This window comes from Rhinopithecus bieti, unplaced genomic scaffold (assembly GCF_001698545.2).
Source record: "Rhinopithecus bieti isolate Rb0 unplaced genomic scaffold, ASM169854v2 scaffold_40559, whole genome shotgun sequence".
In the NCBI taxonomy this organism is placed as follows: Eukaryota; Metazoa; Chordata; class Mammalia; order Primates; family Cercopithecidae; genus Rhinopithecus; species Rhinopithecus bieti.
The window spans coordinates 1,595,066-1,619,645 of record NW_016817388.1 but is presented as its reverse complement, the minus strand read 5'-3'; the positions used below and the strand labels follow the sequence as shown (position 1 = coordinate 1,619,645).

The 24,580-nt window shown below is 42.7% G+C and overlaps 1 long non-coding RNA gene across 1 annotated transcript in view; it reads right to left on the bottom strand.

Moving 5' to 3' along the window:
- Positions 1 to 212: 212 nt before the first annotated feature.
- Positions 213 to 24,580, bottom strand: part of LOC108517873 (uncharacterized) — a 41,245-nt gene continuing 16,877 nt past the window's right edge. The window contains exon 3 of the long non-coding RNA XR_001882232.1: positions 213 to 931. This is a non-coding gene — a long non-coding RNA (uncharacterized LOC108517873). The remainder of the gene's footprint in view (positions 932 to 24,580) is intronic.

The following is a 24,580-nucleotide window of genomic DNA, read 5'->3' as shown; positions in this document are numbered from 1 at the left end:
CTACACACCTGGTAGGAACAAAGGCATCTGGGTATATTAGAGCAATATCTTTCAAACTATTTGACTGCAGATCCACAGAAAGGCATTTCTTACTGCAGCCTAATATATCCACATAAATACTCACATACAAACATGCATACTCATACAAACGCAAACACACCTATGCCCCTCAAACGTAATTTTTAGAAAACACAGCTTATCCTTACAACATGTGATGCATGTTTTTCTTCCATTTTACATTTTTAAAACTTCTGGTGCAACCTTCTAACTTGTTTTCATGATCCACTCATGGATTTCAATGTGCAGTTTGCGAAGTGTTACTGGAGAGTAACATTGGAGTCGAGAGTATTCTATTTGATGTGGTCCTCAGCCATCACATTTTATAGAAGGGATGGAGAGGATTAGTTGGACTGGCAAGCTGATGAAGTGGAGGTTGGTTACGAGCGTTTCAAGTGTATATGAAAATGCTTTTTAAATATATCAAGAGCTCTGCAAATGTAAGGGGTGAAGGCAGGCTTGGGTTTCTTCCTGATCAAGACTCCCTGGTAGTTGTTCTCAATCTGCATGCCAGATATCCCAGTGGTTCCAATAACTGGGTAAAAGATGGATTTCCTACACCCTTCTGATGGTAGTGAAAGCCAATCCAAATAGAATCGGTGTGTCCTCTGTCAGCCAGTGGAGATTCTGCGGATGGTGCTGGAGACATTGCGTCAGTTTTGGTTTGCCTTGACACATTATACTCCTCATCTTGCCCTTGGTAGTTCAGCAGTCAGATGGGCTGAGACAATTGTATAGTACATGCTGAGAGGACTGTCAGCTCAGGCCACGTAACTAGAGGACCATTCACCTTTAAACCCGAGGTCTCATCAACTCTTATGGAAACGATCTTTCGATTGTTTTTGTAGGAAAGCATGAAAGACGCCTCTGGGGTCTGAAATGAAACCCGAAGACAAATATAAATAATAGAAAGGAGAAAAGACAAGAAGATCATCCCAGGCTACAATTCTCACCCAACCAGACAGGGGTAGAGCAACCTCCAGGAAATCAGAAGAGTGCTGAGGGAGATTTGTCAGTTTCAGGGGTGCTATGCAAACATAAGAGCAATTTATTCCTGATTTCATGGTTTTGCACTCTGAAAAAGGAATATGTCCTGGAAATGTTCGTTCCCATCTCAAGGCTTTCAACACCTGACAAAATGTTAAACCTATTGTCGTCTGAAGCCTCCCTGGCCCTGAATATTTAGATAAGATGGGCTGAAAACTTCATGCTATGTTCCGAGGCCATCCCAGAGCTTCCTCTTAGTCTTTATGATTTCTAAAGAGTTGGGGAAACATTATTTTGGCTTTGAGGGCTTCTCTACCTAATTAGTTCAGTTTAGGGATCACTGCACCACTCCACATGTGCAACCACGGTGATGCAGATGTAGAAGTAACTCCTTCCTTAGTCGACATAAAAATCTGCTCATATGAGGGTTTCACATGCAGCAGACACACTGAAGGTCTTGAGGAAGCAGAAGGGGTTTTATTGCAATAAGAGCAGAGAGTAGAACTGGGGACAACTGAGTTGGCTGACCATGTAGTTCACTTCACTGCCATGGTGGTGCCAAAATGGTGAACCGTTTTCAATTAATTGTTAGGCAACCTATTTTATCATCCTTTCACCCTTTCTCTTGATCCTTGTCTTCCACCCACCCCCAGATATATTTTTAAGGACTTCTTTATTCTATATACTGCCTTTAGCCTCATATTATCTCACAAACCTCTAGTGCTTTTCCAACCCGAAGTGTTTTCTGTCTTTCTGTTAATCAAAGCAACTTCATTCTCTCTGACTCTGTTGTTTGTTTGTTTTATTTTTAAAATTTTTTTTGTAGAGACGGAGTCTCACTATGTTGCCCAAGCTGGTCTCAAACTCCTGGATTCAAGCAATTCTCCCATGGCCTCCCAAAGTGCTGGGATTACAGGCATGAACCACCAAATTCGGCTGGCAAACTCAGCTCTGGCAAACCCAAATCCACAAAAAAGCTTATGCCTTAATGGGATCCAGCCTCAATAAGCAATGTTGTGGTTATAAAGAAAATTTGCTTTCCTCCCTTCTTAGAAGAGGAAAATGTTTGGTCCCATAACCCACAGTCGGAATATGGAGCCATGACTATATCCTGGGTCTTCTCGACCTCATGCTTTGGTGACATAATAGGTAAATGCGAATATCGGGCTTTTTGAATTCTTTTTCTCTCTCCATGGTGAAATAACTTCACGTCTCTGAGAGCCCTGATTTTTCATCTGTGAAATGATAAGGCTGGATGTGGTGATCTCTTAGGTCTCTTTGGCTCTAATGCTCAGAGAGTGCATGGATTCTCTGTACTCTCTGGTCCTACAGGGGCTAAGCTTTTGCCTCCATGCAAAGAGCAGGGCTATATTAGTCAGTTCCTGCATTGCTGTAAAGAAATACCTGAGACTGGGTAATTTATAAAGAAAAGAGATTTAATTGGCTCATGGTTTGCAGGCTGTACAGGAAGCATGGCAGTGTCTGCTTCTGGGGAGACTTTGGGGAACTTTTGCTCATGGTAGAAGGCAAAACGGGAACAAATGTCTTACATGGAAGGAGCAGGACTGAGAAAGAGCAAGCAGGGAGGTGTCACACACTTTTAAACAAGCAGATCTCGTGAGAACTCACTCACCATCACAAGAACAACACTGAGGGGGCAGTGCGAAACTATTCATGAAGGAGCTGCCCCCAGGATCCAATCACCAGGCTCCACTTCCAAAACTGAGGATTACATTTAAATGTAAGATTTGGGTGTGGACACAGCTCCAAACCATATCAAGGGAATTTGGTATCATATAGGCTCTGTAACTTGTAGCTGTGTCACCTTGAACAAGTGCCATCTATCTGCTCAGCCTTATTTTCCTAGCTTCTTATTCCACTTAGGTCTTACAATATTCTTCAAAATGACGACAATGGCTAGTGTATACTAAACCATTACTGTATGCTGGACATCAATATTTAATAATTTATACACATTGTCTCTTATTTTATCTTTTCAGTCAGAGCTCTTTGTTGCAAGTGGCAGAATCAGAACTCAAGGCTGCTTCTGCAAAATGGAAATGTCCTGGTTCGTTTCATTCCACCCTGCTATCCTGCATGTAGGTACGCGCTTTTTCACATATATACAACTTCAAATATGCCCTTGCCTGACAATGCAACTGTCCCATACACAGCAAAAATACACTCAACCCATCCCCAAAAGGAGGCAACATGAAATCTTGTCTAGGTAATGCACCCAGTTCTGAGTCCAGAGACTCTGATGGATAGGAATTCCCCTTGGTCAATCTAGATGTAGCTTCACATAGCTTTACAGAATTCCATGGCTAGATAGTAACTCTAACTCCCTGTCATATCCAACATTCAATGGTGGAAGCAAAATAGGGTAATTGGGGAAAAATGTGTTATTTAGGGAAAGAAAATAATAAAACAACATACAGGGGCTACTGTCTTGTAACTGGTGAGATCTTATGCTGGAGAAGGTAGCCTGTATTGGCTTCCCTGGCAGTGGAGTGAGTTATGTGATCAGCCAACCAGGATGTCCTCATTTCTGCTTTCTGGAAGACTCTTTCCTGCACACATCCACCATGGCCCCATGGGAGCTGTCTTAGGAAAGAGGTTCCCTTCCAGGGCTCTCTTCATTCCTCTAGCAGCCCACTTGCTGTTAGTGCAGGTTTGGGGTGTGCTCATTTCAGGGGTCAGGCAATTATAAGCACTTGCATGCCGAGCTTTGGGTTTCTCTGGCAGTTCAAGTTGTTTCAAACTATCCATCCATTTTCTTGGCTAATAATAATAGTAGTTGTTGTAGTAACTAACACATATATTAAATGCTTTCTGTGTGCAGGCACTCTTCTAAGCTCTTTACATACATAATCTTAATTAAATCTTGAAGACAGCAGCATCACTTAGATACTATTATTATCCCTCTTCTTGGAAAAAGAGAGAGGAATAGGGAGGTAAAGTAGATTGCCCAAAGCCACCCAGCTAGTGAAGTTTGGATTGAACTCAGCCAAACTACCTCCAGGCTTTTTAGAGCTGTGTTGTTTAACCAAAGCTCAATTGAGTCATGGTCTTTGAATATAGTCTCAGGCCTCAAAGCATCTGTCCCTTGGCAACAAGTCTTTGTGTTCCCATTTTGGCCTCTGCCCCTGGGCAATATTAAACAATAGCTGGGTGGGGAGGAGCAGCCAGTGTGCCCCTTGTTCCCAGAAGGTGGTCCAGTGGGTGACTCTGCGGTGTGATTTGACAATCACCCGCTTTGTTGGCTGGGAGCCCTCCACCAACTGGAGATCAGAATTTTCCCAGATCCCAATCTTATCTGCCTCTGAGTTTCCAGCTTTTCTGCCTTTGCTTGCATTAACTGTGCCTTGGGGAAGAGGGTTTGGCTTGGCTAAGCCTTCAAAGCTCTTGAATCCCTGACTTGCAGCCACTTAGCCCTGCTAGTCACAGGCCCTCTCCTAAGAAAGTCACCCCCCACCCACTCCCCACTCCACTATGCTTTCAGATAAGTCAATTTGTAGCTTGTTTTCTTTCTTATAGGGTCAAACTGAAGGCCGTAGGATGTAATCCTGACATTTCCTATCAAGTCTTTTAAGACTTGAGCTTTGATAGGAATATGGTCTAAATCCCAAGATACACGAGGTACATGAGCCATGAAAGACTAGGTTATATTACTTTAACTGACACCTCCAAAATCTCAGTGGCTGACAACTGCAAAGGTTTATTTCTTCTTCATGCATCATGCCCATTGCTGGTCAGCAGGGCAGCTCTGCTCATGACCTGTACTCAGGACTCCAGGCTGATGCAGCAGCCAGCATCTTCAGTGGAGTGAAGGAAACGATTGCCCTGGAGAATCTTGCACCAGCAATTGGGTGTTTAATTTTGTTCCAAATTTATTGGCCAGAGCAAGTAGGTGACATGGCCCCACCTGATCACAGGGACTATAAAATTCAATTCTAACATGTGCCTGGAAGGCAGAGAGTGGCAAATATTGGGTGAGCTACTAATGCTTACAACAGTAAGCTTTGAAAGGGTAACCCACATTATAGGGTAACCAACTTTCTAGCCAGGAGAGTGAAAAGCATCTCCACTCCATCTCCTACCCTGACAACTAATTCCATAGTTTAGGTTTGCTCCCTGTAATTCCCAATCTCTGGGTATCAGTGTCTTCAGTATTCAGAATTATTCTGGCTTTTGAATATATGGAATTATTTTGTATATATGATTAAGAAATCCAGGGTTGCACTGTGCTTTGGGCATAGCTGGAGACAACAGCTCAAATATTCCCAGGATACTATCTTTCTCCATATTTTCTTGCTTTGCTTTTTTCTATGTTGGCGTCATTCTCGAGAAGGATCCCATATGGGATAACAAAATAGCCATTCACAGTTTCAGGCTTACATTCTATTGGTTTAGCAATCCTTATGGAGAGCATATACTGATTTTCCAGTACCACTAGCAGAAGTCACTGGTTCTACTTAGGATACATACATATCACCTACCACTGTGGCCAAGTGTCTTAGTCCATTCAGGCTGCTATGACAAAATTCCTTAGGTGGGTAATTTATAAGCAACAGAAATTTATTGTTCACGGTACTGAAGGCCAGGCAGTTCAAGGTCAAAGCAACGGCAGATCTGGTGTCTGGTTAGGGCTTGCTCTTTGCCTCAAAGCTGTGTCCTTGTATGGTGGAAGGGGTGAACAAGCTCCCTTGAGCCTTTTTACAAAGGACACTCATCCCATTCATGAGGGTTCTGCCCTCGTAACCTGTTCTACCTCTCGAAGACCCCATCATACCATTGAATTGAGGATTAGGTATCAATATACTAATTTTGGGGCAACACAAACATTCAGCCCTTAGCACCAAAGACATAATGTTCTCTGATGGGCAGTTCTGAGTCATGTGCGCAGCCCCAAACCAGGAGGCAGATTAGCTCCATCAGAACACTGTGGGCTGAGAATAGGGGAGGGGTGGTTCCTGAGAGAAAAGGAAATGTCCTGGGCCAGAAGAGGAAATGCATGATGGACAGGCAAAGCCAATAGATATTTGCTACAATCAGATGCTGTTTACATCCCCACTTTCTGACTGAGGAAATTAAAACTTAGCCAAATTAAGTAGCAAGCCCCAGATCACGCAGTTAGCCTGAAATTCAAATGCAAGTCTGATTGCAAATGACGTTTGATATTTACCGTGCTCAGTTGCCAGCTAGACATTCCTATTACTGATCTAACAATCTGGAATGTATGACAAAAATGTTGCATGAGCTTTTGAGTGCTTAAAGAAAATAATGACATCTACAGTATTTCTTTATATATTTTTTAATGTTGATGAATAAAATGACTCTTAATATAATATGACCCCCCCCGACCACCTAAATCTTTCTGCAAATTAAAAGACCCCTACAATGAAGATTTTTTAAGTTCAAAATCTCCTTTAGAAAAATTAAATGGTGGAAATGAGTTAATTGATAAATACAAATTCCCTTTTAGAAAGGACACAGATTTAATATAAAAATAATTGCCTCTTTATGACTGATTTATCTTAAGCCTGACTGCATTTAAATTATATCTTGCCCTTATTCAGACCTTATCTAGGAAAATAAATGAACCTTTCGCTCTGGAAGGAGATAGAATGGAGAATGCCCTATAAGGAGACAAAGAAGAAATCACCTCAGGTTTTAAAAGATGGATTAAGATCCCTTTCTCTCCTCCTGGTTGCTGAGGAAGACATACACATCCCACTGCAATAAATCGTGAGTCACTTATAAAGCAGTTCCTTCTAATGTAGATCTATTAGGAATGGCTTCCCTCCCAACTCCTCCCCCCAGAGCCCACCACTGCTGCCTTGTTCATTCAGAACCTCCTCTGAGGAGTCTGATGCACAGTCATTTCCCCCGGAGTCCACGGAGAGACCATTTGGTTGCTGACTGTTAGGACAGCGTGCAGCTTCCTTCATTTCTAAGACTTCATTCTCATGTTGCACATTTTCCTTTAAAGTAAAATATGTGGCTTTCTAGACCTTCAAGTAATACCATGGACTCTTCTCCCCTCCCCGTCCCCAAAAGGGAAAACAAGGAAATACACAATTTCTCACATCTTAAGGCCAAATAGTGCAACTTGTGGCCCCCCCCCCCGCCAAAAAAGGGGGCTGGGGAGAGGAGCAGGCATCTCCGTTATTCTACCTCTTTGTCTAAACAGCCCAAATTTATTGGATAATTGCTGATGCCCCATTTTGTATGTATAGACCTAGAAGAATTTATATTTTTAATTGTATGGGCTCACTTTTCTCATAAAATTATATTGTACAAAATAGGGCTGGACATGCAGGGTTATCAAATTTGGGAAGCAGTTGAGTAAATGTTCTTTCTTTCTCCTTATGATAGCCTGAGTGTCTTTCAAATGTGCAGTTCAGGAACCAATATGAGTGGGACGGTAGGTGGCACATTTGAGACTGGGCAAGTAGTTATAACCAATATGGTATTTACCGGTGACCTTGACCAGAGCAGTTTCCACAGAGTGGTAGGGATGAAACCCTGGTCGGAGTGGATACAAGAGAACAGGAAGAGACAAAATGGAGACTGAGAGTAGAGACAGCTCTTTTGAGGAGTTTTGCTGTAATTGGGGCAGACAAATCTGTCCATAACTAGAGAGTGATGTGAGATCAAGGGAGAGTTCTGTTCTGTTTTACAGTGGGAGGGATTATAGGTTTGTATGCTAAAGGGAATGATCCAGGAGAGAGAAATACTGATTCTTGAGTTAAAAAAAGGAGGCAATTGTTGAAGCATTGTCTTTGAGTAGGAGAGAAAAGGTAAAGTCTAGTGCACAAACGAAGGGATTGGCCTTGGAGTTCACCCGTCCCAACCAGGAGGCACGAAGTACCCACAGTGTAGGTGCAGGGAGCTGGGAGGATGTAGTGAAAGGAGCCTATGAAAACTGTCTTCGAGTTGCCTTAGTTTCATTAGTGAAATAGAAAATAAAGTATTCAGCTGTGATGAGGGCAGGAAAAGAGGTACTGAAATTCGAGGAGGGAGGAAAGGATATGAAATAATCATCTAGTTGAATGGCAGAAGGAACACCGTAGAAGAACAATCCAAAGATGCTTATTTCTGGATTGTAAAGCGATAAACTTAAGCTCCACCCCACAGACTCTGGCTGTCAGTGTAAGTTTTGAATTCTGATTGGAACTGTCATGTGGTGATTAAATAATGCCTGCTGCACAGTGACGGAAAGTCTATAGGTGATGAATTTAACTTCATGGTCTTTCAAATATTAAATCGCCTATAAAACAAAAATATTCTCAATTAAATAAAACAAAGATTGTCTCCTTGACAAGGATAGGCCTGAAACTAGAACTGTTCTAAGATGCATTAACAAATATTCCAAGGACCTGAGGACAAAACATTGCAAGTTGAGATGTCAAAAGATAATGCAGCTTCCAAAGTCAGAAACATAATCTAAACCAGAATAATGTTCAAATTCTGTGTAACAAGGCTCATTAAGAATATTTTTACAGTATAATTTCGGAAGTGCAGAAGACATTAGTATTTAGAGAAATATTTATAAATAAACTGTTAGATAGTTTTTTGACCTGACTTTCACACTCCAGTAGGATGGCGTTCAGGTGGTCCACAACTCCCTGAATCTGCACACCAAATATCATCTGTAGATGAGTATGTGCATATTTCTGCAGGTGAGCACGTAACTTTTATTGAATTTTCAAAATAGACCATGAGTCCAAAAGCATTAAGAACTTCCTAAGAAAAGAAAATTATCTACGTCAGAAAACTTGTCACCAAGTAGAATATTTTACATCAGGAAACTTCTGAAACAAAGATTTAGAAACACCTTGGAATAATAGAAACACAATGGACTTGGAACCAAGAGTGCATTCTACTAGACTTGCTTCTATTAATAATAAGTTGTCTGATAATGGACAAGCCTCCTCATTTATTGGGCATCAGCTTCCTTCCCAGTAGAGAATGGTGTTGGAACATGTGATTGCTAAGGTCTCTTCCAGTCCTAACATGGTAAGATGCCATGAACATGTACCACTCTGTATGGTTTTCATTCATAAAAAATGAGAGAGACTGGCTTTATCTATAATAAAGACATTGGATGGGGCATTCTGGCTCTTCCTGGATCCTTCTTTTCTCCTCCCTTTAAGTCACAATGAAAAATCATCTACCAAATACAGAGGAATAACAAGTTGTCGTCTAGAGGCTGCTTTGGCCCAGCTGGTAATGCTAAGTGATGATGAAGACACATTTCCCTCTCAGGTACTTGCCAAGAATGGATTTCTAAATATTTACATGTGACGTGATGTCTTAGTCCATCTTCTGTTGCTATAACAGAATATTTGACCATGGGCAATTTATAAAGAAAAGAGATTTATTTAGTATGGACTTGGAGGCTGAGAAGTCAAACACTGGGCAGCTGCATCTGGTCAGCATCTGGGGAGAGCCTCATATTGTGTCACAACATGATGGAGGGTATCTCAGGGTGAGAGGGGCACACAAGATGGAGCCAACTCTGTAACAACCCACTCTTGTGACAACTAACCCAGTCCTGTACTAACCTACTGATCCACGAACCCATTAACCTATTAATTCATTACTTCATGAATGAATTCATCTATTCATGAGAGCAGAGCCCTTGTGACCCAGTCACAACTTAAGGGCCCCACATCTTAACACTGTTACATTGGGGATTAAGTTTCAAAATGTGTTTCAGAGGGGACGAACATTCCAACCATGACAAATGGCAGAAAATGTGCAATTCCAAGACCAAGAAAAAGTGAAGAGATTGTGACTACCTCCATGTGAGAAACATTTGAGTTCCTCCTGATCTTAAGACCTCCCCACAATGTGTGTATGATAGCAATTTCCTCGGACAGAGCAGTGAATTTGATGATAGTTCATCGATTGCTGTAAATTGTCTGCTGGGTTACCTATTCCTACCACCTTAGAACACTCACAGCTCAGTGGCTGTGGAAGTCAGCTTCCAAAATGTTCCCCTATGATCTTTCCCTCCTTGTATTCACATCTGTAAAGGTTCCTCCCACAATGAATCATGATTTGGTTTTGTGACCAACAGAATATAGCAGAAGTAAGGATATGTGACTTCCAAGGCTAATGAATAAAAGGCTTTGCAGTTTTCTTCTTGGTCAGTTGGAAGCCACCTGCCATGGACACTCAAGCAGTTCTGTGGAGAGGCTCATAAGGGAAGGAACTGAGGTCCCCCCACCAACTTGTTAGCTGTGTCTGTGAGCCATCAAGGAAGCAGATCCTCCTGAAGCCCTGGTCAAGCCTTCAGATGACTGTAGCCCCAGCCAACATCTGGCTGCAGTCTCATGGCAGGCTCCAAGCCAAACCCTACCAGTGAATTTGCTACCAAATTCCTGACCCATGGAAACTGTGTAATAAATGTTTACTGTATGATAAAGCCACTAAATTTAGGAGTAATTTCTTACACAGCAATAGATAACTAGTAGAGTCACTTTGCTTTGCTTAGGTTCTATGGCAAATGACACATAAAGACCACAGAAATTGGAACAGACAACAGGTTTCAGTAGAGAAACTGGTTGGTATTGTGAGTGACAATTTTTATTATAGTTCAAGCTATAGTACTGTATGTTCTTGAATAAACTATGCTAATCTAGGCCATCCAAAAACTTCCCAAAATGTATGGTGAGAATAATATTTCCAAGATACTAAACCAATGTTTGTAGCTCCTGATAATTCCTAATTCCCAGTTGCCCCAAGCCACCACCTGCCCCAACTAAAACAAAAGAATTGATCACATCATAATAAAATTAGAACCACCAAAGAACAGTCACTGATTTCTTGGAATTTTTTTTTTTAAACTTAAATTTACATGACAATCTCCTTCCACTTACATGATAATCTGAAAGCATATGTTGAAATGGCATGGTTCTTGGTTGCAGAAAACAGAAATGAAATCTATCTAAGCAGAAATTAAAATTGTAGGAGGGATATTGGGAGCTCATAACATCCAGAGGCTGACTAAAGAAACAGACTCCAACGTCAGACAAGAAGCAGCCCCCATCCTGGAGGCCAGGGATCTATGAGAGCAAATTGAACATCTGATCTCTCAGCTCTCACCAAACTCACACCACGGCAGAACTTTCACGAAGGAAGGAAGAGACTTGGAGGCTGAACACAAGGAAAGGAATAAACATCATAAGATGCTTCTTTTGTTTTTCAAAGACCCAGAGTTTATTGTGAGAAAGAGCAAAGACCTTTTTCCTAACTCCCAAAGCTGGAATTTTACACATCAGGGACCAAGCCTGGTGGGATATGAACATTAAGTTCATTTGTTTAAGTCAATGCAAAGAGGATTACATGAGGCGTGGGCAGAACCTGTGAGATAAAGAGAAAGGAAGAGGCTCATAGTGTGTGGGTGGGGAAGGGGAAGCCACTGAGGAAGAAGGATAGGAAGTCAGATTAGTATCCTTTCGGCTCCCACATCTGGAGTGCCAGGCTGAACTTCAGCAGAAGACATTGGGGTAGGCGTAAGGTGCTTCCACAATAGGAAACTATTTTCTTACCTTCCTTGGGCTCATCCTGTAAATACTCCATGCCTTTTAGAGAAGCCCTGTGGCCAACGGCGCTGCTTGCTACATGGTGCCTGAACCAAAACAGACAATTCTGAGGGAAGTTCCTGAGACCGGGCCAAAGGTTGCCACATCCCTGGCCTAGTATTTATGGGACATGGAAATTCCCATGTGCTCCAGAGGGAACACAGATGATCACTGATGACGCTGGCTTCCAAGCTGTCCTAGGGAAGACAGTTACCCTGGAGACTCAGCTCCACAGCAGACTCTGCCAGCCAGATTCTCAGGAGCAGCCACAGGCAGGCCTCGGGGGATCGGAAGGATGAGGAGGAACCACCAGGCCATGGGCGCCTGATCACAGCTGGATACATCAGCCTCAGCTACTCAGTGACAGATGCAACCAGGGACCAGGAGAACATCACGATGCCTGGAGGATACATTGGCTTACCTTTCAACTGACCATGGTGCTTCTTTGCAAAGGTAGAGGTGGGGAATGCCCTTAGAGGAGGGAAAGTAATTACTCTACAGAAGTTATTTTACTCAGAGGAGGCTGTCGTAGCTTGAATTGAGAAGACTGAGCATTCGTCACTGTCTACAGGAATGGGACCTTGTCAGCAACTAAGGCTCTCAATGGGAGGTGCCCCCACCCAACAACTTCAGTCATTGCCCTGCTCTTATCTCCATGATGCTCTGAGTTCTGCTCCTTTGCCTCAATCTCCCATGGCTCTTGAACTCCCAGATTTTTCCAGTAAGAACTGGAGGAGGAAAAAGACTATCTCAAGAGATACTGCCTATAGTTCCAGTGTTTTTGGAGAGTCAGGTAGGAGGATCACTTGAAGCCAGGAGTTTGAGACCAGCCTGGGCAACAAAGCAAGACACCATCTCTACAAAAAAAAAAAAAAAAAAAAAAAAAAAATTAGCGGGTGTAGTGGAGTGCACCTGCAGTCCCAGCTGCTCAAGAGGCTGAGGCAGAAGGGCCACTTGAGCCTGGGAGATCCAGGCTGCAATGAGCCATGATTGGGCCACTGCATTCCAGCCTGGGTAACAGAGCAAGACCCTGACTCAGAAATAAATAAACAAAAATAAAGAGATCTTACTTTGGAGACTACTATAGAGGTCCAGGTGAGATATGTCACTGCCCTAAATCATGACCTTATCCAAGGACATGGCCAAACAGCAACTCAACAGCAAATGTTTTTGATTCTTCACAGCAGCTCTCAGGTTCTTTGCAGCAACCTCATAAACCAAGCCCTATCCTCAGCTTCTAACTTGCTGTGTATCCCTGGGCAGGCCCCTTCAGGCGCTTGACCTCTGCTTCCTCATTTTTGAAATAGGGTGGAGGTGGTAGTGGTGAGGAATGAGTAGATGATTTTGTTTCTTTTTATTTGTGTGTGTGTGTATGTGTATGTGTGTGTGTGTGTGTTTTGCTATGGATTTTGGTCTAGACATGGGAAGATGGGGAGGGGATGGGACTGCATTAGATTCTCTTAAATGATGATGGAGCTATAACATTCTAAGGCTTTATGTTACAGCATTTTCTCATGGGAATGCTGCTGCTCCCACAGATCACTACACTTCTACACTTCTAACCTACAAGTCAACTGTTTTATAAACGCAACCTGAAAAGTGCTCAGGAAATAGGTCAAAGCCAAGAAAGAAGCCCCTTAGACTACATAGGTAATGGTCTTCACCAGGAGGTCAACAAGAGCATGCCTTGGTTCTAAGTTTAACAAAAACTATTACCTGCAGAAATGGGTGAAGATTACCTCCTAATAGCTTGTCCCCAGGTGGCTGGTCTAATCATCTCACAGACCAGAAAGGCCAACAAATTGGATCCGAACTGAGTCAACCAGAGCAGGCAACTCCCCCTACCAGCTCTTTCCTCACCCTGAAATTTAGCAGCTATAACCATGGCCAACCAAACCCTGGTGCTCAGAACACAGCCCAAGGCAAACAAGCTCACAGACTGTCTTAATCTTCTAAAGAAATAAAGACAAATAAAAATCGGCTGACTTGTTCAAACATTTTTAAAAAATGGAGGCAGAGAGGAGGAGGAGCAAGGCAAAATATTTTATCATTTTGCGACCAAGCACAACCATGTAGGAAAATATTTTTGCTATTTCAATGGTGAGATTTAGTAGTGTGGTGTCTGTTTTAACTTTTTTGCCAGTTCTCCCAAAGGTGGTTTTATTTTGCTGAAAAGGCAAAGAAAGGGGTTAGAAAAATTAGCATTAATTAAGCTTTATTTCCCTTGGCTACTGGCCACAAAGTTCAAATAAAGTGCAGCCTCTAGCTGAGTCCCCTCACAAGCAAAATTCAGAATGCATGGCTTAATTCATGGACGTTCTGTTTCCCTGACAAGAAAAAGGAGAAATATAGGGATAAGGCTAGAAAAAGTAAAAAGGTGAACAGGAAGTATGTCTTCTATTTGGCTTCCTTGAATTTCCTGCTTTGAGGGGAAAGAATTGGTGGAAAAAGGAAAGGATACAGACAGGGTACAGTTAAATTTCAATCTTGTCAAATATGTGCAGTATATTAATAAACAAATAGTCATTTCCGTGAACAAAAGCTCCATTCTTCCAGGTCAAAACCTTGGTCAAAAACCTTGACATTGTCTTTGACCCCTGCCTCACACATCATCTCCCTCTAATCTGATTTCAAAATAAATGCAGATCCAATTACTTCTCAACTCCCCCCGACCACACTACCAGCACAAGCCACTATCGACCCTTGTGTGGAATATTTACGTATCCTCCGAACTGGTCTCTGTGCTTTTTTCCAAGAATGTGTTCTTTACTCAGTCTAATCTGGCTCCCTGCTACCTCCACGACTTCATCCCGTTTCCCCACCTCGCTCATTCAGTTCTAGCCATGAGCTGTTCCTCACACATGCTAAGCATTTTTTCACCCCAGGGCCTTAGCATTGGATGCTCCCTCTGCCCAGAATACTCGTTCCCCAGATAGGTTCGCAGCTTTTCCCTTGTTCTTTCATGTCTCTAATGAATTTTCACCTCAAGTGACCAGAGGTCTTTCCAGACCACTCTACATAAAATGGCCAATCTCCACGCAGTATTCCAGAACTCCCTTGCTCATTTTAACCTCTTCTTCTCCATAGCACATACTATCGCTCTACATACAACTATTTGCTGATTTATATGTGATATCCCCAATAGAATTTTTACCACCCAACATACATTTATTTGTTCATTTATTGTCAAAATCCCTTCCATCAGAATTTATACTCCTCGAAGTACTGTTTGTTGCTGTATCCCCAGTGCCTAGTATACTAGATGATGTTCAAATAATATCAGTAGAATAAATAGATAAATGGATGATAAATAACCAAATCAAATCAATACATACGAAAGAAAGAGAAGATGGAGGAGAATAAAGTAAGGAAGAGAAAAAGAAAGAAACGCAACTCCCAAATACATCTCCCTAAGGTACTAATAGTGTGGGTGAATATTTTGTACTTTTCTCAATTTTCCTAAATATATAAAATAAAGATATGTTACTTCAGTAATTAAAAAAAAAACTGACATTTATCTTAAAATACTTTGTGTCAAATTTTAAGATTTGTTAAGATTTGAGAATAGAAAATGAAAGTATATGTTTTGTTTTTGTTTTTTTAAGTCAGTGCTTCACAGTTTTAGGAGGACAAGTCAAATGGCGGGGAGGGTTCTTGAGGTGAAGGTTGAAATAGTCTTATTGGCACCATCACCCACTGAGTTACCCAAGCCAGACACACAGGCTCCTTGCCCCTCCTCTGCGTCTCCCCTTCCATCCCCTCCTCACCAGCGCTGTCTAGTCCCACCGGCACCATCACTACAGTCAGTCAGACATCCAGCTGTCATTTTTACTCCCTGCTCACTTCCACATCTAAAAGTCAATCAGATATTCCCAATTTTTCTTCCTACAGTATCCGCCTCTTCCGGCCCACCCACACCTTCATTGCCTCAGGGCAGGCCTTTCTCATTTTTCTTCTAGATTCCTGCTTTCTAATTCCGCTCTCTATTCCTAATCCCTTCGCTTCAGGCGGCCTCCCAGTGTTGCTGGAGTGGTTTTTCTAAAACACAAACCGAATCATCTCATTCTGCATACATCTAGCATTCCTCCGCTGAGCATATACGCCCACCCAACTCGCCAAGAGCCGACCCTGTCTGTCCTGTCTTCCTCCTGCAAAGAACCACTGCCCAACCCAACTCCGGCACAAGTAGGTCCCCAAACTCCTTGGCCATGTCCAGACTGCACGCCCCCCTGTCTTCTTGGAATATCAGTGCTTCCCCTTCTTGGTCTATTATCGAGCACCTACCCTTTAAAAGCCAGCTCTGTGGCCACCTCCTCTAGTTGGTTCTCCCTGGCTCCCATTGCTTTAGACGCTACTCCTCTGGGTTCCCAAAGGAACGTGGACTGTGTTTTAGCCATTGATTTACTCCTCGGAATCTTACATTGACTGTTAGCTTCCTAAGGGAAGGGCCCCTGTCTTAATACTGCATTTTCATCATCACACTTAACTCAGGGTTTAACATCTAGTAGAAATTGAATAAATCCTTGCAAGAGGAAAGAGACAGAGGAAAGAGAAAACCCAGCTAGGTAATTAGATAGGTTAGGGCTATAAATATGTTGAGGAAAAAGTACACAAGGTCTTAAGATGTGCCCAGTAAATCTCTGTGAATGTTTGCAAACCTTACAGCAGAGATATTTGAAGTGACTAGTTTATAATGGTTGAGGGTAAACAGACCTCACGGATTTGAATCCCAGCTGACCCACTTGAAAGCCAACTGACTCTCAGCATGTTACTTAACCAATTTGAGCCTCAGTTTCCTCCTCATTTAAGTGAGAATAATAATACTGTCTCCCTGCTGAAGCTGGTGTGAGGTTAAATAGGATAATGCATGTAAAGGGCTCAGCACAGTGCGCAAAAGCAGTAAATGGTCAATAAATGTCGCTAATGATCATGACGATGATAATCACTACGAAACAAGACACCAAAGTGTTTTTAACAGACAGTTAGGGGAGGTTCAATAATCAAAGCATCCAATATATCAAACCAAAATCTCAATCAATGGTATTTCAAAGGCCAGCCCCTAAATTAGCATCATCATTTAAGGGTTTGGGGACACCGACCAGCTGCTGTTGATAGCATACAAGACGGTATCACAAAAAAAGGCAGGGGCTGTTCAGATTTCTCATGATTGAACAGCAGTTTTGAAGCTGTGTATTCAGAATCATTCCATAGGATGGCAATGTGTGTTGTGTGAAATAAAGTGTTCCCTGATCAAATAGAAGCACAAGATGTTGTAAACCAGGTCCAACAGTGATATTTACTGCAGCTCTTCTCTAAATGTCCCTGAGAAGGGGGAGGCAGGATTTGCCCAGCACTTTTTAACCATAATGTCCTGTGCTTTTTAGATCCTCTGGGACTTTTCAAAATGCCCCAATTCAAGGAAAGCTCCGAGGATGTAGTATTTATAATCCCAGGTCAGCTGGTAAAGAAGAAAAGAAGGAAAGGAGAAAATAGGAGGAATACACAGTCTCCAAATACATATTTCTATTGTTATAGTATAGTGTGGGTAAATATTGTGTGCTTTATTCAATTTTCCTAAACGCATAAAATAAATATATATTCCTTCTATAATACAAAAGATTACATTTACCTTAAAATGATTTTGTCAAATTTAAGATTTAGCTAAGATTTGAGAAGTGGAAAGTACATGTTTTTAAAAAACATTGACGTCTCATAGTTTTAGGAAGTGGAGTATCATGTTCATTGTGAACTAACAGACAGGTAGAGGGCCTGGTTAATTGGTGCATAATCCTGGACACCCCCAAACAGGCAGGCACATTACAAAACACAAAACAAAGCAGGGAGGCCCTACATAGGCCCTGCTGCTGCTGGAAGGTCCTTGTATTGGCTGCAGGCACCTGCTTGGACCTGGAGGGGGAAGGGTACATTGTAGTCGACGCCTCACTGGACAGACCTTCCAGAGCTATGTTGGTGCTGGGCTCCCAGCACACCTCCGCCCTCTCTTTCCTTCACCCTGCACAGCCCCAGCAGGACACGTGGAGCCAGGCACAGGGAGAGCTTTTGCGCAAGCCCCTGAGCTCTGGCCAGGCAGCAAAGGCCAAACAAGCCTCTGACCTCCCTCATCGCCTTGCAGTCTCTTTCCTTTTGTATTCATTTGGCTTCAAGGATCTTTGATGATTCTCTCTGTACGTTACTCTTCTTTATTCCAAATTGGTTTCCTGTCATTTTTACAAGAAGGAATTATTGGTGTTTTAAAAAAAAAGGTAAAAATGTCTTTGTGCCTAAATCTTTCCATAACAGCCTTCTCTACAACGTTGGCTCTCTATCCTGTGTTTTTTCCTTTCTTTGCTGCATTCTGTGCCTCTGGGCCCAACTAACTGGAAGCAGATCTGATCAAGGTTGGAGTGGGGATGGGGCGGGGACAGCCCAGCCTTGGGTGGCTGAGGGCTGTGCCCCTTGCTAAGGTCCATCACTCACCTAGCCATGGCCAGACTCTTTCCCTCGGCAGCTCATTCTCCTGCCCCCTCTGAATAACACAAACCACACACACAGCCAGCACTTACACAAATAGCCTCATGCACCCTTTCCATGGTATTCAGCTACTGAGGATGCAGATGCGTTCTGTAGGGTGGAGGGAAGTGCATACTCAAGATCCAAGTCTAAGTCTGCAGACATCACCCCTAAACCACCCTCACAGGTGCATTCCCTGCAGGGCAAAGTGCCGGTCACAGTTCAGAGCCAGGGCTGCCCTCCTTCATCCTAGAGAAGGTCATCTGCCCCTTGCCAGTGCTAAACAAGAGGTCTCCTCTGGGTTTCAGCAAGTGGTGGTTCTATCACTATGCCAGGGCAAGGAGGAGGGATTGGGAGAGAAGTGTAGGGGAAAAGGGGTTGGGGTTGGGGATAAGGTGATGCCAGTGAGCAATGCCTGGTCTCACCTCCTGCTCCTTCAGGCAGACCCATCAATGTAAAAGAGGGAACTATGGGGACACAGAAATGGGACTCCCCAGTTCTGGAGTCAGGGCCACGCAGCCATCACACACTCATACTTACTGGAGACCTCTGTAAAGAAATGCATAAGGTAGGCTTAACATTTGTTTCACAATCATAGGGGAAATAGGAGTGAGTGGAAAACGGCAGTGTGTTGCATTGTACATACCATGATCCGTGCCATGGGAAAGGTGTACCCACAAAAAATTCATGAAAGGGGAAGGAATGAATAAAGCAGAGTTTTCTCTGTTTAGTGAAATTAGAGGTGGTATTTATATTTCTCTTCACAAATTTCTGCTTCTGATTTTTCTACCATGAGTATTCTTACTTTATCAACAGAAAAAGTCAATAAGCTATTTGTTCAAAAATATGCTCAAGGCTGCGCGCGGTGGCTCACGCCTGTAATCCCAGGACTTTGGGAGGCCGAGGCAGGTGGATCACGAGGTCAGGAGATCGAGACCATCCTGGCTAACACAGTGAAACCCTGTTTCTACTAAAAATACAAAAAATTAGCCTGGGCGTGGTGGCAGGCGCCTGTAGTCCCAGCTACTTGGGAGGCTGAGGGAGGAGAATGGCGTGAACCCGGGAGGCAGAGCTTGCAGTGAGCTGAGATTGCACCACTGCACTCCAGCCTGGTCGACAGAGCGAGACTCCGTCTCAAAAAAAAAGAAAAAAAAATTTGCTCAACACCTCTTTCCAGAGTCACAGTTATGGATAAGATAGGTGTGTTTGTATGTATGTATAAACATACATATGTATACCACACATATAGATTTATGAATGAATGAAAATATATATGCTCATGTGTGTCTATAACTGTATATATGTATCATACATGCACACATATGTATCATATCGTAATTAACATCAAAGAGCCATCAACACAGAGAATTGACCTTCTGGTAAACCCACAGAAATATATCACCCCCAGCAGGTCAACAACAAATAAGACAAAGAGATACCTGTTTTCTGTGACATGGTTTGTCTTCATTTTCTGGGTTTAAGTGACTGTTACAAAATAATCTATTTGCTCTTTGTGAAGATGGCCATCTTGACAGAATAAAATGGGAAAGGTCCTGCCTGGAGCAGAAGCTGTGTGCCACCTCGGTGACAGTGATCTTAATTGATATTTGTGCCCAGGGGCGGCTCCTCTCTCCTCTTCCTCCTCCCAGCCAAGAAACTGCACTTCACACAATAGAATAGCGCAGGGCAGGATGCTTCATCTTGGGACAGTGTGCGCCCAGTGCTGGGTACTGAATTCTGGAGCCACGTAACTTCCTGTGTGCCCTGCTGACATGACTGCCCCACCAACCTATCCTGCTGTCCCTTCTAACAGGTGCCCCTGGTGCTCTGTGGCCTCCCAAGGACCCTCATAGGAGGAAGAGCTTTTGGACTGCCTCCAAGGTCTCAGGCACTCACCCTCCACATCTGAAAGTTATCAGAAGTGGCATCTCACGCACCCTCCCTGCACTCTTCCTGCTCTGCGCAGGGCAGGGCAGAGCCTATAAGAAATAAAGTACTTTGTTATGTATAACTTAATCCTCAGAGGTATAGAAGTTTGGGCCCCAGATGAAGAAAAGTTAGATGGAAAGCAATGGCTGAGTCAGATGGCTGAATTTCTGCTCTGGAATTTCTACATCCCTTTGGAGTTCTCATAATTTGATCCCCCCATTAGCACTACCTGTGGGGGAATGGCACTCTTTTTTAAACTGCCTATTGAACAATTCCTGTAAGTATTTCCTCTAGAGAATTTTGCTTTTTTTCTGGTTAATCCTTGTAGGATGATGTGGATCAGTGTGTGTGCGTGCATGGTTAAGAAAAACAATCATTCATTTGAATAACCAATTGACAGAATAGAGGATTATAGTTGGTGCTTGGTGAGATCTGCGGGACTTTCGCACGTCTGTCTGTCCAATCATTCATTTATTCTTTCAAAACATGGGATCCAAAGACTGGTTAGAATGAGATGCATACTGGGCCTGAAAGTCATAGTCAAAAGGTATATTTACCTTCCGCTCTACAAACTCCTATAGCCCTTTGTTACTGACATAATAATCCAATATAAATGTTTCAATGTCAAAAATAAGTATTACACTCACAGCCAAAATTTTAAAAAAATCAGAGCAGACCCTATGAAAAGTCTTTTTCTTAGCCAAGACTCCTTGAGTTATATCTAATTCTATCTAACTTACAGCAAAGGAGGGAATCCATTGGTTCCCATAACTGGGAAGTCTAGGGTTATAAAATAAACAAGAGTCATGTTTTCCTGGCATCAGAGGTGACATCATAATCTCTCTCTCTCTCTTTCTCTGTGTGTGTGTGTGTGTGTCTCTCACATTTTCTCTCTCTCTGTTTATTCCTTACACTGAAAAGACAGTGCAGGCAGCTAAAAATTCATATCCTTCCAGCTATTGTTCCAAATGGAAGAGCATACACAGTCTCTCTCAGTATCCATACAGCAAATCTTGAGAAAGACAGAGATTGGCCCCACATAAGTGGTGGCTCTTTCAAGGCCAATCACCCTGGCTTGGGGATAGAGGACTTGGACTGGCCTGCTAGGATTGCATACCCTCTTATGCATCTCAGGCCAGGCAGGGTATTTGGGGTAGGATGGCTGCTCTGGGACTTGTAGTTGCAGGAGGATCCCACAGCATGGGGAAAGCATGGTTCCTCAAAGGAAAAGTAAGGTGTACTTACCTGAAGAAGGAGAAAAAATGCCAGACAGAAAAATAACTTCTCAACGAATCATTCTAAAATGTACTTCAAAAGGAATTGATTCTGTTGAAAAGAATTTCCGAAAACTAAAGGTGAAAGTGGAAAAAAAGCTGAGATATTTAATACTGTTGGATCAAATGTTATGAAGAACATAAGGTGGCTCAAGAGATTTCGCTCCAGAAAATACCTTCACAGTGAAAATCTAGGAACATTGGTATCATCTCGATTAAAATGTTTGTTTTCATAAAAAGAGTCCAAACAGCCTCGGGATCAAAACAACTCTTCCTGGAACTGAAACATGTTTTATTCTCCTAAAGAAGTCCAAATTTAATTAAGATTGGATAAACAGCATCTGGACATTCCTGATCTTATATCTTGACATGATTTAGCCTCAAAGGCAATGGTATTTTCTTAGAAGATGATCCTGCCTTTCTTTCTGATGGGTTTTATCCTCGGGTGGGGGAGGGGAGACATGGCTGGAATCTGTCACAGCCCAGCACCACTGTGCAGCCTCTTTCTGTGGGCCCTCTGCACGGGAGGCCAGAGGGGAACCCAGCACTTTGCAAAAGTATCCAAAAGGCTCTTGGAGAACCCTGAAGGGGGATGCCAACCAAATCTTAGCTGTCCTGTTTTACACAGTTTTATGACTTCTAATCCACTTCTATCAGTTATTCTGTTTTATGGCTGCAAATGGTAAGATAAATTGGGTTCTCTCTCTCTCTCTCTCTTTCTCTCTCTGGGTGTGTGTGTGTGTGTGTGTGTGTGTGTGTGTCAGTGTCACAGTTTAGAGGACTCATGACTGGTCTGTAAACCAAAACTGTTCATTCCACAAACCCATACCCTTTCTGACCTTGTGTAACCTCACCAAGTAACAACTAATGCCGAGAGAATATTGAACTCCGGAGCCTATCTCTGAGGGCAAGAGACCAAGCTGATGCCAATTTCGAACTGGCTTTAGCAAAGCTGTCTCCCTCAGAGATCTGGTCATGCCTATTTTATAAGGCCAGTCTCCTGGGTCCTGTGGGAGCAATTTCCCCTTATATCTAAGCCCCTCAGCTATGTGACGTAGACACATCACTTCACCTCTCTGGAGTCATCTATAAAATGAGTAGATTGGATCAGGTGGTTTCTGTGGCCCTTCTAGTCCTAACATCCTACGATGCTATGACACCCTAATGCCGTATCTCGCCACCATGATCTACCGTAGTTTTCTACAACCATAACTCTTTCTAGTGTCTCTCAGATAAAGGCCACGTCCTGACCTCAACCTTTCGGGGTATGTCTGCAATAGCAGGAACAGATGGGAGACAGGCACCAGCTATGTCCAGAGGAAAATGGGTAAGGTTAAGTCAGTAGCATCCTTAATAACGTGGGCGTTCCTTTCTCCTTCTCCCCTCTGGGATTAAAGCTTGTGTGCTGACTGTTGAAAAATCAGTCATTGACAGCTAGGGAATGACTTCCCCATCCATCAGAACACTGCTCAGCCATGTTTCAGCTTTTCCCCCTTTCTCTGTGTAATTATTCTCATCCACCACTGATTACAGTTTATAATAGCCATAATTCTCTCCGAATCAATCATTGCTTTACTTTACCACGGGGTTACCAGCAGAAACATGAGAGAATGCAGATATCCCCGGCTGGGCTTTATTTTTTGGAATTTACAGGCTTTCATCTGGATCTCATTTAATCATCTGGATGTTCAAAGAAAAGCAAAGATTTTAATTTGAAGGCATTTTTTTCTACTCGCTCTTAATTCTTCCCCTCGTATTTTTTAAATGGAAATGATGGCTGGTTAAATGAGGCTAATACTGTGTGAAACCTGCTAGTGTTGTCATTTGGAAAGATTGGTAGGAGACACTGCAGGATTCTTGTCATGAATTGATAAACTTCTTTGGCACTTTACCCACCTGCATATTGGGTAGACTCCTCAGCCTGGGTGATTTCCTGGAAAGTTCAATAATAGCCTTTTTTTCCATGGACTGATTAGAACAAAAATTCCTACCATGGAGACAGTTTTTCTTGTACATTCTGTAGAGGTATGACAATCAGTCATTTACACTCTAGTTAGAATTTAAGACAACTCAGTTTTATCCTTTATTTGCCAGACTTACTATGTACCATATACTGTGCCAGTGTTTGGGCAAGTTTCAAAAAACTAATTTGATCTATTCTTTGTATCCATATGGTTACTGGAGGTAGTAGGAAGAAAAACATGTAAATAACCATTTTGGCATTCATCACAAGCATCTTGGCTTATGGGGGTACAAAGTACAGTAGGAGAATAAGAAGGGCAGGTATTTACATTCTAGAGATCTTAGAGTTCCTAGAGGAAATGTGATTAGAACTGAACCCGGGGGAAGAGGGCAGGAGTTGAGCAAGTTGTCATTCCAGGAGGGGGCAGCAGAAATTAATCACAAAGTCTTGCAGAGGAAGAGAGGATGAGGGAGACCAAGGCCAGTGGGAAGTGTCTGGAACAGTGAAACGCCCTGAGATAACGGGATGGTGTGAAGACCAGCAGTCTGAAGCCCAGTAACTGGCTGCAGCATCAGGAAAACCTTTGGAGAACCACAGGGGCCCTTCCCAGGGAGCTCCAGAAACATTTACTCAGGCAACCCTGGCAAACACAAGAGGATGAGACAAAACAACAGGTCATTCAGGATGCATTGTTAGAAATATCAGCTCGTTCCTAGTGAAGTTTGGGACTTATAATGATGAAAGAAGTAATTTTACAGTATCAGACTCCCCACCTACCCCCCAAAATGTGGTATTTTCAAAGCCCCCAAAAAACTGGTTAAAGTTAACACTCTCACATAAGAATTTGTATAAGAAAATAAACATAACATTTTGGAAGTACTGAATCCGCAGCGGTGGTGAGTGTTCTCAGACGTATTACATAAAGGCAGGGTTTGTATCCGTGGTAGGAATGACGGCAGCTCATTCGATTTTGCATCCATCCTTATTAGGACATGCTTGGTTTATTAGGGAACCCATAAACTCTCATAAAGCTCCTCACATCTTCATTAGCCACGTTAGCCACATAGGAGACATGAAATAATTTATGCAGCAAAAGTCCGGGGGTCTCCAGTCCAGGGGGAAATGTTCCAGGTAACTGCTAATCTGGAAGTGATTTTCTCTCCCAAACAGACTGGGTGGTCTATATCAGTGGTTTCCAGCTTTTTCTTTCTTTCTTTCTTTTTTTAATTTCATGAGCCAGCAAAAAAAAAAAAAAAAAAAAAAAA